The sequence below is a fragment of the Armigeres subalbatus genome, chromosome 3, assembly GCF_024139115.2.
Source record: "Armigeres subalbatus isolate Guangzhou_Male chromosome 3, GZ_Asu_2, whole genome shotgun sequence".
In the NCBI taxonomy this organism is placed as follows: Eukaryota; Metazoa; Arthropoda; class Insecta; order Diptera; family Culicidae; genus Armigeres; species Armigeres subalbatus.
Window position 1 is genome coordinate 151,251,709 of NC_085141.1, and position 13,152 is coordinate 151,264,860.

The following is a 13,152-nucleotide window of genomic DNA, read 5'->3' on the forward strand; positions in this document are numbered from 1 at the left end:
AAATTAACCTCAACCACTGTGATACTGAGCAGCACCTGCTGTAGCAATCTGCGAGGGATTCGAAATGCGACGTGGCAAACATCTCTGATCCATACCGGATCCCACCAGGAAACGGTAATTGGGTAGCGGATGAAGCAGGAACCGCCGCTATATGTACGGTAGGAAGATACCCATACCAAGAAATTGTGTATCGCGCAGCTGAAGGCTTCATGATCGCCAAAGTTAACGGAATCTATATATGTAGCTGCTACGCACCGCCACGTTGGACGATTGATCAGTTCAATCGGATGCTGTATAAGGTAGCAGAGGAACTTATCGACAGGAGGCCAGTCGTCATTGCTGGGGACTTCAACGCCTGGGCAGTAGAGTGGGGCAGTCGTTGCACTAACCCTAGAGGTTGGAGTCTACTAGAAGCACTTGCCAGGCTCAATGTAGACTTGATTAATGAAGGTTCGACGAGCACATATCGAAGGGATGGCAGAGAGTCCATCATCGATGTTACCTTCTGCAGTCCTGCCTTAGCAATGAACACGAACTGGAGAGTCTGCGAGGACTATACGCATAGCGACCATCAAGCGGTCCTGTATTGTGTCGGAGGGAGGGTACACTCAGAACTACGCGAGAGCAGTATCAAGGAGCGAAAGTGGAAGACAGAATCCTTTGACAAGGATGTGTTTGCCGAAGCAATGCGATTCGAGCGCAATCTTCAAAATCTGAGTCCAGACGAGCTGGTTGCAGCATTGACCCGAGCCTGCGATGCAACCATGCCGAGAAAGGTACAGCCACGATATGCACGTAGGCAAATCTATTGGTGGAATGAAACGATCGCAGAACTCCGTCGTAGCTGTTTTCGAGCAAGGAGGAGGATGCAGAGAGCCCGCAGCGATGTAGAAAGAGAAGACCGCAGACCAGTGTTTAGGGCGGCTAAAGCTGCTCTCAAAAAGGAAATTAGGCTCAGTAAGGCAGCTTGCATGAAAGAGCTCTGCCACAACGCGAATGCAAACCCATGGGGGATGCATACAGGGTCGCTATGGCTAAGATTAAAGGCCCAGCGATACCGCTAGAGAGGAGCCCAGAAAAACTCAAAGCAATTATTGAGGGACTGTCTCCGCATCACGAAGCTCCAGTCTGGCCTCCCACACCGTATGGTGAGGACAACACCAGTAGAGATGAAGCCCGTGTCACTAACCTTGAACTAGTTACGGCAGTCAAAAGCCTAAAAACTAATAAGGCTACGGGACTAGATGGTATCCCCAATCTGGTCTTGAAAACGGCGATCCAGGTCAACCCGGACATGTTTCGCACCACATTGCAGAATTGCATAGACGAAGGAAACTTTCCCGAGTGCTGGAAGCGGCAAAAGTTAGTACTGTTGCCGAAGCCGGGTAAGCCACCCGGAGATCCATCGGCCTACAGGGGTCTGGGTCATTTGGCATAAAGTCATTTGGCATAACGCCATTTGGCATAAGGTCATTTGGCATAAAGACCATTTGGCATAATGGTCATTTGGCATAACGGACATTTGGCATAATTTTGAACTGCAAGAAAAGAGTGGGTCATTTGGCATAACGGACATTTGGCATAATTTCGAACTGTGAAAGCGAAAGGGATATTTCATGTATTGTTTAGCGTAGATAAAGTAGGTCGAGGCCGTTTTCTGATAAATTTAGACTGATGGTAGACATTTTCCGGAAGAACGAAATAACAAAACGGCAGAATTACTTCCGATGGAAGGATCACATCCATCATTGACTTATTCCGGCCACATGCCTACTTTTAAAGTAGGGATTACATCCACCATTGCTTCATTCCAGATTGATTAAGACCGGATCAAATCCACCGGGCAAGCGCCTAACTTTAAAAACTCAAGCATCACACTTGTCGTAGACGAGTTACTAAAACCAATCAAGTCACATATGAGTTATTGCAACCAAATCAATCTGAATTGTTCTACTAGGGGAAGAGATCACATCTATCATTGATTGACTCCCGGAAAGCGCCTACTTATAAAGATGGAGTCACATCCATCATTGCCATAATCCGGGCAGGGCCTACTTTTAAAGAAGGGATCACATCCACCATTGCCACAACTTACACCTACTTTTAAAGAAGGGATTACACCCACCATTGCTTCAATCGGACAAGCGCCTACTTTTGAAGAACAAATTCTCCATTGTCAGAATCCGTGCAAGCGCCTATTTTTAAAGAAGGGATCACATCCAACATGACCTTAATCCGGGCATGTGCCTACTTTTAAAGAAGGGTTCACATCCACCATTGCCTCAATCCGGGCAAGCGCCTTCTTTTAAAGAAGGAATCTCATCCACAATTGTCATAATCCGAGCAAGCGCCTACTTTTAAAGAAGGGATCGCATGCACCATGACCTTAATCCGGGTATGCGCCTACTTTTAAAGAAGGGTTCACATCCTCCATTCTCTCAATCCGGGCAAGCGCCTACTTTTAAAGAATGAATCACATCCTCCATTGCCATAATCCATGCAAGCGCTTACTTTTCAAGAAGGGATAGCATCCACCATGGCCATAATCCGGGCATGCGCCTACTTTTAAAGAAGGGATCACATCCACCATTGCCGCAATCCGGGCAAGCGTCTTCTTTTAAAGAAGGAATCACATCCACCATTAGCATAATCCGGGCAAGCGCCTACTTTTAAAGAAGGGATCACATTCACCATTGTCTCAATCCGGGCAAGCGCCTTCTTTTAAAGAAGGAACCACATCCATCATTGTCATAATCCGGGCAAGCGCCTACTTTTAAAGAAAGGATCACATCCTCCATTGGCATAATCCATGCAAGCGTCTACTTTTAAAGAATAGATCATATCCTTCATTGCCATAATCCGGGAAAGCACCTACTTTAAAAGAGTGGATTACATCCTTCATTGTCATAATACCATGGCCATAATCCGGGCATGCGCCTACTTTTAAAGAAGGGATCACATCCACCATTGCCTCAATCCGGGCAAGCGCCTACTTTTAAAGAAAGGATTACATTATCCATTGCCATAATCCATGCAAGCGCCTACTTTTAAAGAAGGGATAGCATCCACCATGGCCTTAATTCGGGCATGCGCCTACTTTTAAAGAAGGGATCACATCCACCATTGCCTCAATCCGGGCAAGTGCCTTCTTTTAAAGAAGGAATCACATTCACCATTGTCATAATCCGGGCAAGCGCATACTTTTAAAGAAGGGATCATATCCTCCATTGCCATAATCTGGGAAAGTACCTACTTTTAAAGACTGGATCACATCCTTCATTGCCATAATATGGCCACACGCCTGCTTTTAAAGAAGGTATCAAATCCTTAATTGCCATAATCCAGCCACACGCCTTCTTCTAAAGAAAGGATTGCGCCTACTTTTTCATTGCATTACAAATACATTCTTTCCAATGTCTTTTTAATATTGTTATCGACGGGTGTTGTGTTATATTTACTATTCCGGGGTGTTTCCCGTATCACTTAGTCCGCTTAGCGAACGGAAAGAAAAATTATGCCAAATGTCCGTTAGGCCAAAAGACCCTCACTATTATGCCAAATGTCCGTTATGCCAAATGACCGTTATGCCAAATGGCCTTTATGCCAAATGGCCTTATACCAAATGGCGTTATGCCAAATGACTTTATGCCAAATGGCCCGCTCTCGGCCTACAGGCCTATTTGCCTGCTAGACACGGTCAGAAAACTCCTTGAGAGAGTCATCCTTAACAGGCTGGCGATCCACACAGAAGGTGCAAACGGGGCTACCCCGTTTGGCATAAAGTCATTTGGCATAGAGTCGTTTGGCATAAAGTTGTTTGGCATAATGGTCATTTGGCATAATAGTCGTTTGGCATAATGGTCGTTTGGCATAACGCAATGAAAATGATCTTATTTTCGATATTCATATTCTTTACGCAACTTAAAGTTGGACTTCAACATAGACTTTTTGATATTGACAATAAAGAAGGCGCATGCTTTCAAAAAAGGCATCATCAACTCTTTTGCATTATTCCGAGCAATCGCATAATATAAAAGAAAGGATGATCTCCCTTTTTGCATTGCACCGAGCAAATGCTCCCTTCAAAGGAAGGCATCATCAACCTTTTTGGATTATCATGAGCAATCGCGTATATTAAAAGAAGGAATCATCCCCCCTTTTGGATTGCTCCAAACAAACGCGTGCTTTAAAAGAAGGCATCATCAACTCTTTTTCATCATCCTGAGCAATCGCGTAATATAAAAAAGGAATTATCTCTCCTTTCGCATTGCATCAAGCAAACGCGTGCTTTTAAAGAAGGCATCATCAAGACTTTTGCATTATCCCGAGCAATCGCGTAAATTAAAAGCAGGAATGATCTCCTCCCTTTTTGCATTGCACCGAGCAAATGCGAGTTTTAAAAGAAGGCAGCATCATTTTTTTTTTTTTAGCTAATTTTTTATTTGCTAATTATCTAATACATGCATTCATCTCTTAGACTAGGTGTTCCGTGTTTTCTTAACACTATCATCCTTATTTGCTATGTTATAGTTTTAGTTATTATTAATACATTTCAATTGCCTCTGGCAGTTAGAATTTTTCCTCTGGTTGAATTGAACCATGTAGGAATTACAATGTTTTCAACAAACTAATCTTAACCTATTTTATACTAAGGGTACAAGGAGTTAATCGTTGCAATAGAAGATTGCAACGCTTTTTGTCTAACATTGGAAATTATTTGGTCGGACACTTGTTGCAATGTCTAAATATGAGAAATTCTATGAAGTTCATTGGAACTATACCACGGAGGCAGCTTCAGAATCATTTTCAAAATTTATTTTGAATCCTCTGAAGTGCCTTATTTCTGGTATTGCAGCAACTAGTCCATATTGGCACAGCATACAACATGGCAGGTCTAAAAATTTGTTTGTAAATCAAAAGTTTGTTCTTAAGACAAAGTTTTGAATTTCTGTTTATAAGTGGATATAGACACTTAATATATTTGTTACATTTGGCTTGAAGGCCTTATATGTGATTTTTAAAAGCTATTTTTTGATCTAGCAGAAGTCCTGAATATTTAGCTTCGCTAGACCAATTAATTGGAACACCATTCATAGTGACAATATGTCTGCTAGAAGGTTTCAAATAAGAAGCTCTCGGCTTATGTTATAACCGTACGCCGGACCGTCTTCCCCTTTTTAGGTAGGAAAGTACGATGGCTTATGCGCCACTCCCGGAGGAGACCATCGACCGTGTTGAAATGTGCCCGACCGTTGAGACCCTCTGAGGACGAAGGTTCCTTTTATCCCAATTAAGTATGGAAGACAGGTGGCTAACTTAAATTGCGCCTGTGAATAACGCTACTAGTAACGGCTTAGTAAAATAATTGCCAGTTACCTGATTACAACCACCGGCCAGTAATGAGACTGTATGGAGGGGGTTTATCATCACTGGTAAAGCGACCAAATTTCCCCTCAACCCAATCGTGTCGAATTAGAGAGTTGCCCGGTTGGTTTCAGAGCCAACCTCCCCAGTAGAAAAATACTACAAAAAAACTACAACGAAAACGAACTACATTAAATACTCTCAACCAGTTTCACTTCATTCGGGACCACAAATAACAAGTAATTTACAAATGCGTTTAGTCGGCAGTGTTTATTGAAATAATTCACGACATTGAAAGAACAGCGGAGCTTTTATCCCAACTTCCTCGAGCTTTATTTTACCAACACTAGTGTTCTCTTCATTTCCACTGTTTCCTATCTCCTCGCTTCTACAGTTCTACACCTTTCCCATTAATGCCTTTTTGGTCTGTCCCTAGCCTCCTATCGTGTGTGCTCTCCTGGTGTGGTTCACTCAACAGAAACGTGCAATTTTCTAACGCGCTACGCAAACGCAACGACTATTGTGCTTAATCGGCACTCAACATATTTCTCACGGCGAAGCCGTGTCTTCGCCTAGCAACGGAATAGGGCTATGTTGCGGCAGAAAATCACATGCGCATGTATTTAGAAAGGAGTACTCACTTTGAATGGACGACTTACGCGGCGTCCATGTGCACTTGCGGACGATGGCGGCGAATTACTTGCTGATCGCCGGCGGGTCGGCGGCTTGCCTAGCGGTTGATGTTGCTACTGCTGTTTGTTGAACGGATGGGATGAATCTTACATCGCGGTTTGCCGGCGGGTCGGCGGTTGGGCTAGCTGGGCTAGCTGATGACGCTGCGACTGCGGTTGTCGCCTACGGATGACTTTGCTCCGGATAGAACTTACGGTCTCATCGATGGTTTGGCGCGACGCGGCACGTGCGTCGATGTCCGTCGGTCGTCACCAACGGAAAACGGTTGTCTTCTCTCTTCTTCTTCTTCTTCTTCTTCTTCTGTGATGCCCTGCCTAGGGCGCGCGTTGATTGGCGATCGCGTCCCTCTTCCGGCGTGCCCCGGGAGAACCTCGCAATCTGATGGTGGGGTCAAGAATGGCCTCGATGGTTCGGTGTGGGTTGTCGGGCGTCGTAGCGGCGTGGTCACGGATCTAAATACACGAGACGACCGTTGCACGTTGCACGTGTCAGCACAATATTTCCACCAATAAATTGCACAATTTACCTGTCGTTATCAACCACCAGCACACACGATAACACACCGTTTAACTTTTGCACACACGACTAATAAGCTACGCTATCTGAGGAAAAGGTTTTAAAATTTAATTTCTTTGGGAAAGGCTTTATTGAAGATCCACTAATTGAAAACACTTAATGTGGCTTTTACCTTACACAAACTACCACGGCGCGAGAACACTTGGGCCACTCCTGCCTCTTCCACGGATCAGTTCGAAGTGAATCTGATCACTTCAATAATCCTCAGATTAACCGCCGAATTAATTTCGTCACCGGAAATCACGAAGGTACTTTCGCGATACCGACGGCTGCTCTCATGCTTCTATCAATCATTTTCGCGCATGTTCGCGTCTCTTCACACGAACAGCCTAAATTAGCCACCTTTCTGTCCATGTGAGAGGGACTTCGGAAAAGGTCAACAAATCTTCAAAGGAATCCCAACAGGTCGATGCACGCCGAAGCTCATATGCAAATTTTGCGGGATCAAGCAATCTTGGGTGGCTTACGCAATTTGATTCCACGGTATCTCACCACCTGGCTTAGATCTCATTAACCATTTTATTGAGGGGAATGCAGAAAATGAACACAATGAACTATACCGCGGTGAATCTCCGTTTTTCTCATTAGGCTGGTTTATCTTTTTTTAATTCTCGAAATTTGTTCAACTTTAGTCTATTTAATTTATTGTAACCGTAAATATAAACGAAAACATTTAACAAGAAACTAAGAACAATAATAACAATTAGAATATTTACAATAATTGTAACGACCCGAAGGCTCGTTACATCACTCCCTCCTAAATTTACGAAAATTTGATTGGCAATGCTAACAAGTAACCAAGGCCAATCAAATTTTCGTAGGCCTCAAAATTTCTTATGACAACTATGCTTTAAATTTTCGGGGTCATATAGTTTCATCGTTGAACGAATTCAACTCCATCTCTGTTTATAGTCGGAAGTTCATTACAAACTTCCTCTGCAACTGACCATCAGCGACTCTAGGTCTCCGGTCTCCAGCAAAAATTCGTTCATATGATACCATTAGTATTTATCGCCCACGCAAACTGAATATTTTTGAATTTGAACTTGAACACGAAAAACAGAATTTATGGATCAGTCTATTGGACCAAGGAAAGAAAATCGGATTTCGTTGATGATGACCACATTCATTCATACGCACATTCATTCATACAAAAAAAACTCATTCAAACATCACCAATACATTCTCAGCTTCAACTCATAGTAGTCGACTATACTATGAGCAAGCTTAAAGCTTAGCCTAAACCGAGGTTCCTCTTCCAAAACCAGGACATAAAGCCGATATGCGAAGATGCACCTACGAAAAATTCCACCTAAGTGAACGTTACCGGGAGTTGAATCAGTAATCTCTACCCCAGCATTTACGCGAGAAACGAGACTCCGATTCAATCCACGAAATGAACCGATTTATGTCACAATTCGTTGACACGGACAATTAGCCGCGTATTATACCCACTGCGACATAAACCATAAATTAACCTCTTACGAGCATTTTAAACGCCAAGACCTATGTCTGACTAAAACACTCGAAGAAAAATATCGCTACATACATTCATCAGTCATTCCTCGCACACATACAAAACCAAACTCCGACACTATCGTTTACAGAATCCATCTCCCTGACATCTGCTACTGTACCGGTCTATCATACATGTCATCAACTACGATTGTGTTTGGAAGGACGTACACAAAACGCCACGAGTGTTGTGAATATTCACAAAATCGTGAAAAAAAAACTGTGAAAATGGAGCTGCACTACTGGTCTACTATTTCAGGATAGTATAGATGGATTATCGTTCCAATCTATCGATGTGAGTTGGTTTGTTTGATCTTTTCGTTCGCAGGTATAGGTGTTGGTCCAACCGCCACGGACGAGACGAAGACCAGCCAGATAAACAGAAGAGCTTTTGGATAAAACGAACGGAATGATGAATGAATCTGGAGATAAAGGATGAGATGCTATGGATAATGTGGTATCGGTGGATCTGACTACTACTGAAAAGGATGAAGTATTATTTCTGCTCGGACAAGTGATTGGATCGGTAAAGCAGAACTAAAAGTTTGGACTATGGAAAACTAAGATGATGGATCGACAAAGAAGAGCAATATAAATAGATGGATGGAACTGGACTGGAGCAAAGCATGAACTGTTTACATGAAGGATCTATGATAAGGAAATAAGGAAAGACTGAGAAACGGATTGAAATACCCAGCATTTTCGTAAAATGACTATCAATCAACCAAACCTTTTCTAGACATTACTAAATATTTACGTTTTTTAGGTATCAATGAACGTGAGACGATAGCAATATTGAATACAAAACAATGACTTGACATGACTACTGACTTCGACAAAAGGACGTACAAACTAACAAACGAGACGTGTAAGCGAACTTGAGAAGATTTTAACTAATTTGCATGAACTAATTTACGATCTAAAGCTAATTCTTAAGGATAGGGCATAAATAAACTAATAAACTAATATTTACAAATATTTACAAGTTCAGTGAAGCAGTGCCTCGTCTGATCGTCACTTTTGAGATATTTAAATATCGTTTTATGGAAATTATCGCCCTTTTTGGTATTTTTGCAATCGGTTGTTGATTTTATAGTCACTTTAGAAGGTGTTCATAGCTGGTGAAGTTGTATAGTATGGTTTAGGTTCAGAATCGGTACCCTCAGCGTCGGTTCCATCCGAAGATTTTCCCTAAGCGAGTCCGTCGAAACTGTCCGTATGCTTTTGACCTTTTAGGTGTTTTTAAACATAGTGTTTTTAGTTCCTCTGAAGGAGTTACATAGCTTGAGAAGAGAAGAATTAGGGCGTTAGCTGACCGTGCAAACGCTTCAGCCTGTTCGCGAAAAAGACTCCCATCCGTTTCCCAGTCAGGTCTTCCAGCTCGTAGGTATTCGCTCCCAATACTTTCCGCACTACGGCCGGTTCGTATTTCGGGGCAAGTTTTTTGCAAAATCCCTTCCCTTTATCTGACTGGTCGAACGTCTGTTTCAACACCTTTTCTCCGACTTTATAGGCAGGACATTGGGCATTAGACCTTAGATTGTAGCTTTTCGCGTGCTTAGCGTAAGCGGCCTTCAGGTTCACTCGGATGTCCTCAAACAGTTGTTTTCGCTTGTCTTCAATCTGCTGTCTGTCTTCATCGTGTGGAACGTGGTTGTCGCGGATTTTGGCGTATTCTCCACCATCAGAGACCTTCTGCCGTCCGAAGACCACAAAATATGGCGTAAATTTGATGGACTCGTGGACCGAGGTCCTGATCGCGTCTGCTATCAGCTGTATATCGTCGGCCCAGTGGTTATGCGACTTCTTAAGGGTTGCTCGTATCGCCGTGACTATTACTCGGTTCACCCTCTCTGTCCCTAGCAGCACACAAATTCCTCATAGGCTGTTGCAACTTATATGTGACCAGATTCAGTCACAATCAAGTTGCTGCAACCATTCTCGTCTGATTCGTGCTGCTCGGGGTGTTGTTCACCTGAGGGTGATACGCAGGGGTCAGCCAGTGGGAGACGTTATTGTCCTCTAAAAGTTTCCTAAACTGTTTGGACACAAATTGGGATCCATTGTCCGTTAATATGATCTCCGGGACTCCAAAGAGGCGGAAGATCATGTTGTCAACAAAGTCCACCAAGGATTGAGCCTTGGCTTCTCGGAATGGCTGAATCAGCACGAATTTGCTGAACACGTCTGTTGCTACTAGCAGACAGGTGTTCCTATTCTTCCCGGATGGAGGCAACGGTCCTACATAATCGAGCGTTATGAATTGCCAGGGGTATTCCACAGGCTTTTGGGAACCCATAGGTGGCGTGACGTTTATATTTCCGGCTTTACTCACTTGGCACTTTAAACATTCCTTGCAGAACTTTCGGATTTCGATGTTCATTCTCGGCCAGAAGTAGCGTTGTTTTACGGCAGCCAACGTCTTATCGTAGCCGAAGTGCGCTTTATCGTGCTCATGGTGGATGATCTCGGATGAACTCAGCTTTCGGAGGAAAGCATTTCCACTCGAATCTCGGATCGCTGAGACGGTTTCCGGTTTTGACGAACTTAAAGATTTTCCCATCAATAATGCGATAGTCCTTGTATTTGCCGGGTTTCGCCTGGATCCTTTCCATAAGATCTTCCTGTTCGGCGTCGGGTTTGGGAAACGACGATAGTGTCCACTTCAAACGACCTCGACAGGCAGTCCGCAGTTATATTCGCCTTCCCTTTGCGATATTCTAAATCGAAATCGTATGCCTGGATTCGGAGAGCCCACCTGAGGAGCTTAGCGTTTCCGGTTTCGGTTCCGATATTAAACAGCCATAGGAGGCTTCTGGCATCGGTGATGACCCGGAACTTTGTCCCCTCCACGTAGTGCCGGAAGTGTTGGATTGCCGCCAGCACTCCTAAGCACTCCTTCTCTACTGCTGCGTACCTCCGTTGAGTTCGGTTGAGTTTCTTGCTAAAATAGCTAATTACTTCCTGCCCTTGCACTAAGGCCGCTCCAATGGCTCGATCCGAAGCATCCGACTCGATAGTGAACGGTTTCGTGAAGTCTGGGTTTCCAAGGATCGGCGCTGAGGTGAGAACTGATTTCAGTTCCCGGAAAGCAATTTCCGCTTCCTTGGTCCAGACCAGCTTCTTATGTTCCTTAGAGAGAAGATCTGTAATTGGTGCAGTTATCTTGCTGTAGCCTTTTATAAATTTTGATAAAAGCCTGCCAATCCCATTAGGCGGCGAATATCTTCCTGCGATCTCGGTTGGGCGTAGTCTAAAATGGGTTGAATCCGCGCTGCGTCGATCGCTACACCGTTTTCATTGAGCAGATAACCCAGATACATCACCTGTTTTCTGCAGAATCTTGACTTTTCAAGAGAGATTGTCAGTCCTGCTCTTTTGAGTCTCTCTGCCACAATGCGTAACAGGCGGAAGTGCTCTGCCAATGTACTGGATGCGATGACGATGTCATCCAGATACACAAAGACAAACGGTTCCAGGTCGAACCCAAGAGCTTTGTCCATCAATCTTGCCATCGTGAAGGGCGCGTTCGTTAAGCCGAACGGCAGCACTTTGAAGCGAAATACTCCTTCGGTGGTTCGGAATGCGGTGAAATTGCGACTCTCCTCTTTCAGAGGGATCTGAAAGTAGGCGTCTTTGAGGTCTATCACTGAGAAGAACTTTGCCTTACCCAATCGTCGGAATATGTCTTGCATATTCCGCATTGGGTAAGTGTCCTTGACCGTCAGCTTATTAATTTTCCGTGAGTCTAAACAGACTCTCACCTTCCCATTTTTCTTGAGTACTGGCACCAGCGGATTGGTCCACGTACTGTAGCACTCCTCTATCGCATCTAGTCGTTTGAACCTCTCCACTTCTTCGTTGATTGCCTTCTGCACGTATGGTGAACATCTATACATTGGCGGATTTCGCGGCTTGGCCCCTTCCTGAAGCTCGATCTCGTGGGTGATCAAGTGTGTCCTGCCCAGTTTACCGCTTGACGTCATTTCAAAGCATCTAATCACCTCGGTGAGCTGTTTCCTTTCTGGCTCTGACAGTTCGTGTTCCGTTTCGATCGAATCCGGATCTGGAACGGAATCTACCGGTCCCTCGTATACTGGGATGTCCAGCGAATCGTCGTCTTCTGTCTTCTCTGGAGTTGGCGGATCCCCAGACGGTTCAATAGTGAAACATGTCGATTCGCTGCCACCAAGACCAACTGTTTCAAGCTCCTCCAAACCTCTACCCACGTCGATCATCGGTTTAATTCCGAAGCTTTCCCAAAAGTCTACCCCAAGGATTAAGTGTCGTGAAATTTGTGGTACTACAAGAGTGGGTACTACTTTAGTAAGCTTTTGTACGTGAACGGAATGTTCACGTACCCTAAACAACTGTACATCGAGCCATCAGCTGTCGAAACTTTAATGCAGCTGGCTGAATTTTTAAATTATATTTTTTGACCACTTCTAAGGAGTTGAGGATGCTAATCCCAGCCCCGAGTCCAGTAAAGCTTCGAGCTCTAACTCGAAAACCTTAACTTTAATGTGAGGACATTTTGTCCTGTGAAACTTTATGTGGTAAATCTGGGAAAATGGATTGTAATTTGTCCGCTGTTCGGGAATTTCCTTCTCAGTCGGGTTTGACGAATTCCCCGCATCGCCCCCGTTTATTCGTTTCCCTGATTGATTGCTGCAGCGTGTGAGCTATTTGCACATCGCTCGCAACTACGAATAGTCCTTCCTAGGTTCCCACATCCGTAACAAAATACAACTTTCGGCCGAGAACATTGTCTCCAACCGTGTCCCTGACCTTGGCAGTTCCAGCAGTTCAATGCCGTTGACGAATTTTGTGTCGTTCTCGTTGGTTGCTCTGCCGTCTGCCTAGTTGCTTGGGGGAAACTCCTATTCACCCGCGTGTTAATAGCGTTCACGGACTGGTCGCTGTCGTAGTCACTTCCACCTGCCTCTAAATGGTTGATTGCTCGGCGCTGAAACCCTGATGTCCCTTCCGTATTTTGGAACTGCA

The 13,152-nt window shown here is 44.2% G+C and overlaps 1 long non-coding RNA gene across 1 annotated transcript; it reads right to left on the bottom strand.

Annotated features, from left to right (window-relative positions):
- Positions 1 to 5,791: 5,791 nt before the first annotated feature.
- On the bottom strand, positions 5,792 to 6,800 carry LOC134227338 (uncharacterized). The gene is made up of 3 exons (XR_009983657.1): positions 6,746 to 6,800; positions 6,584 to 6,659; positions 5,792 to 6,509 (listed from the first exon to the last, which is right to left on the bottom strand). It is a non-coding gene; the product is annotated as an uncharacterized LOC134227338 (long non-coding RNA).
- Between the last annotated feature and the right edge of the window lie 6,352 nt (positions 6,801 to 13,152).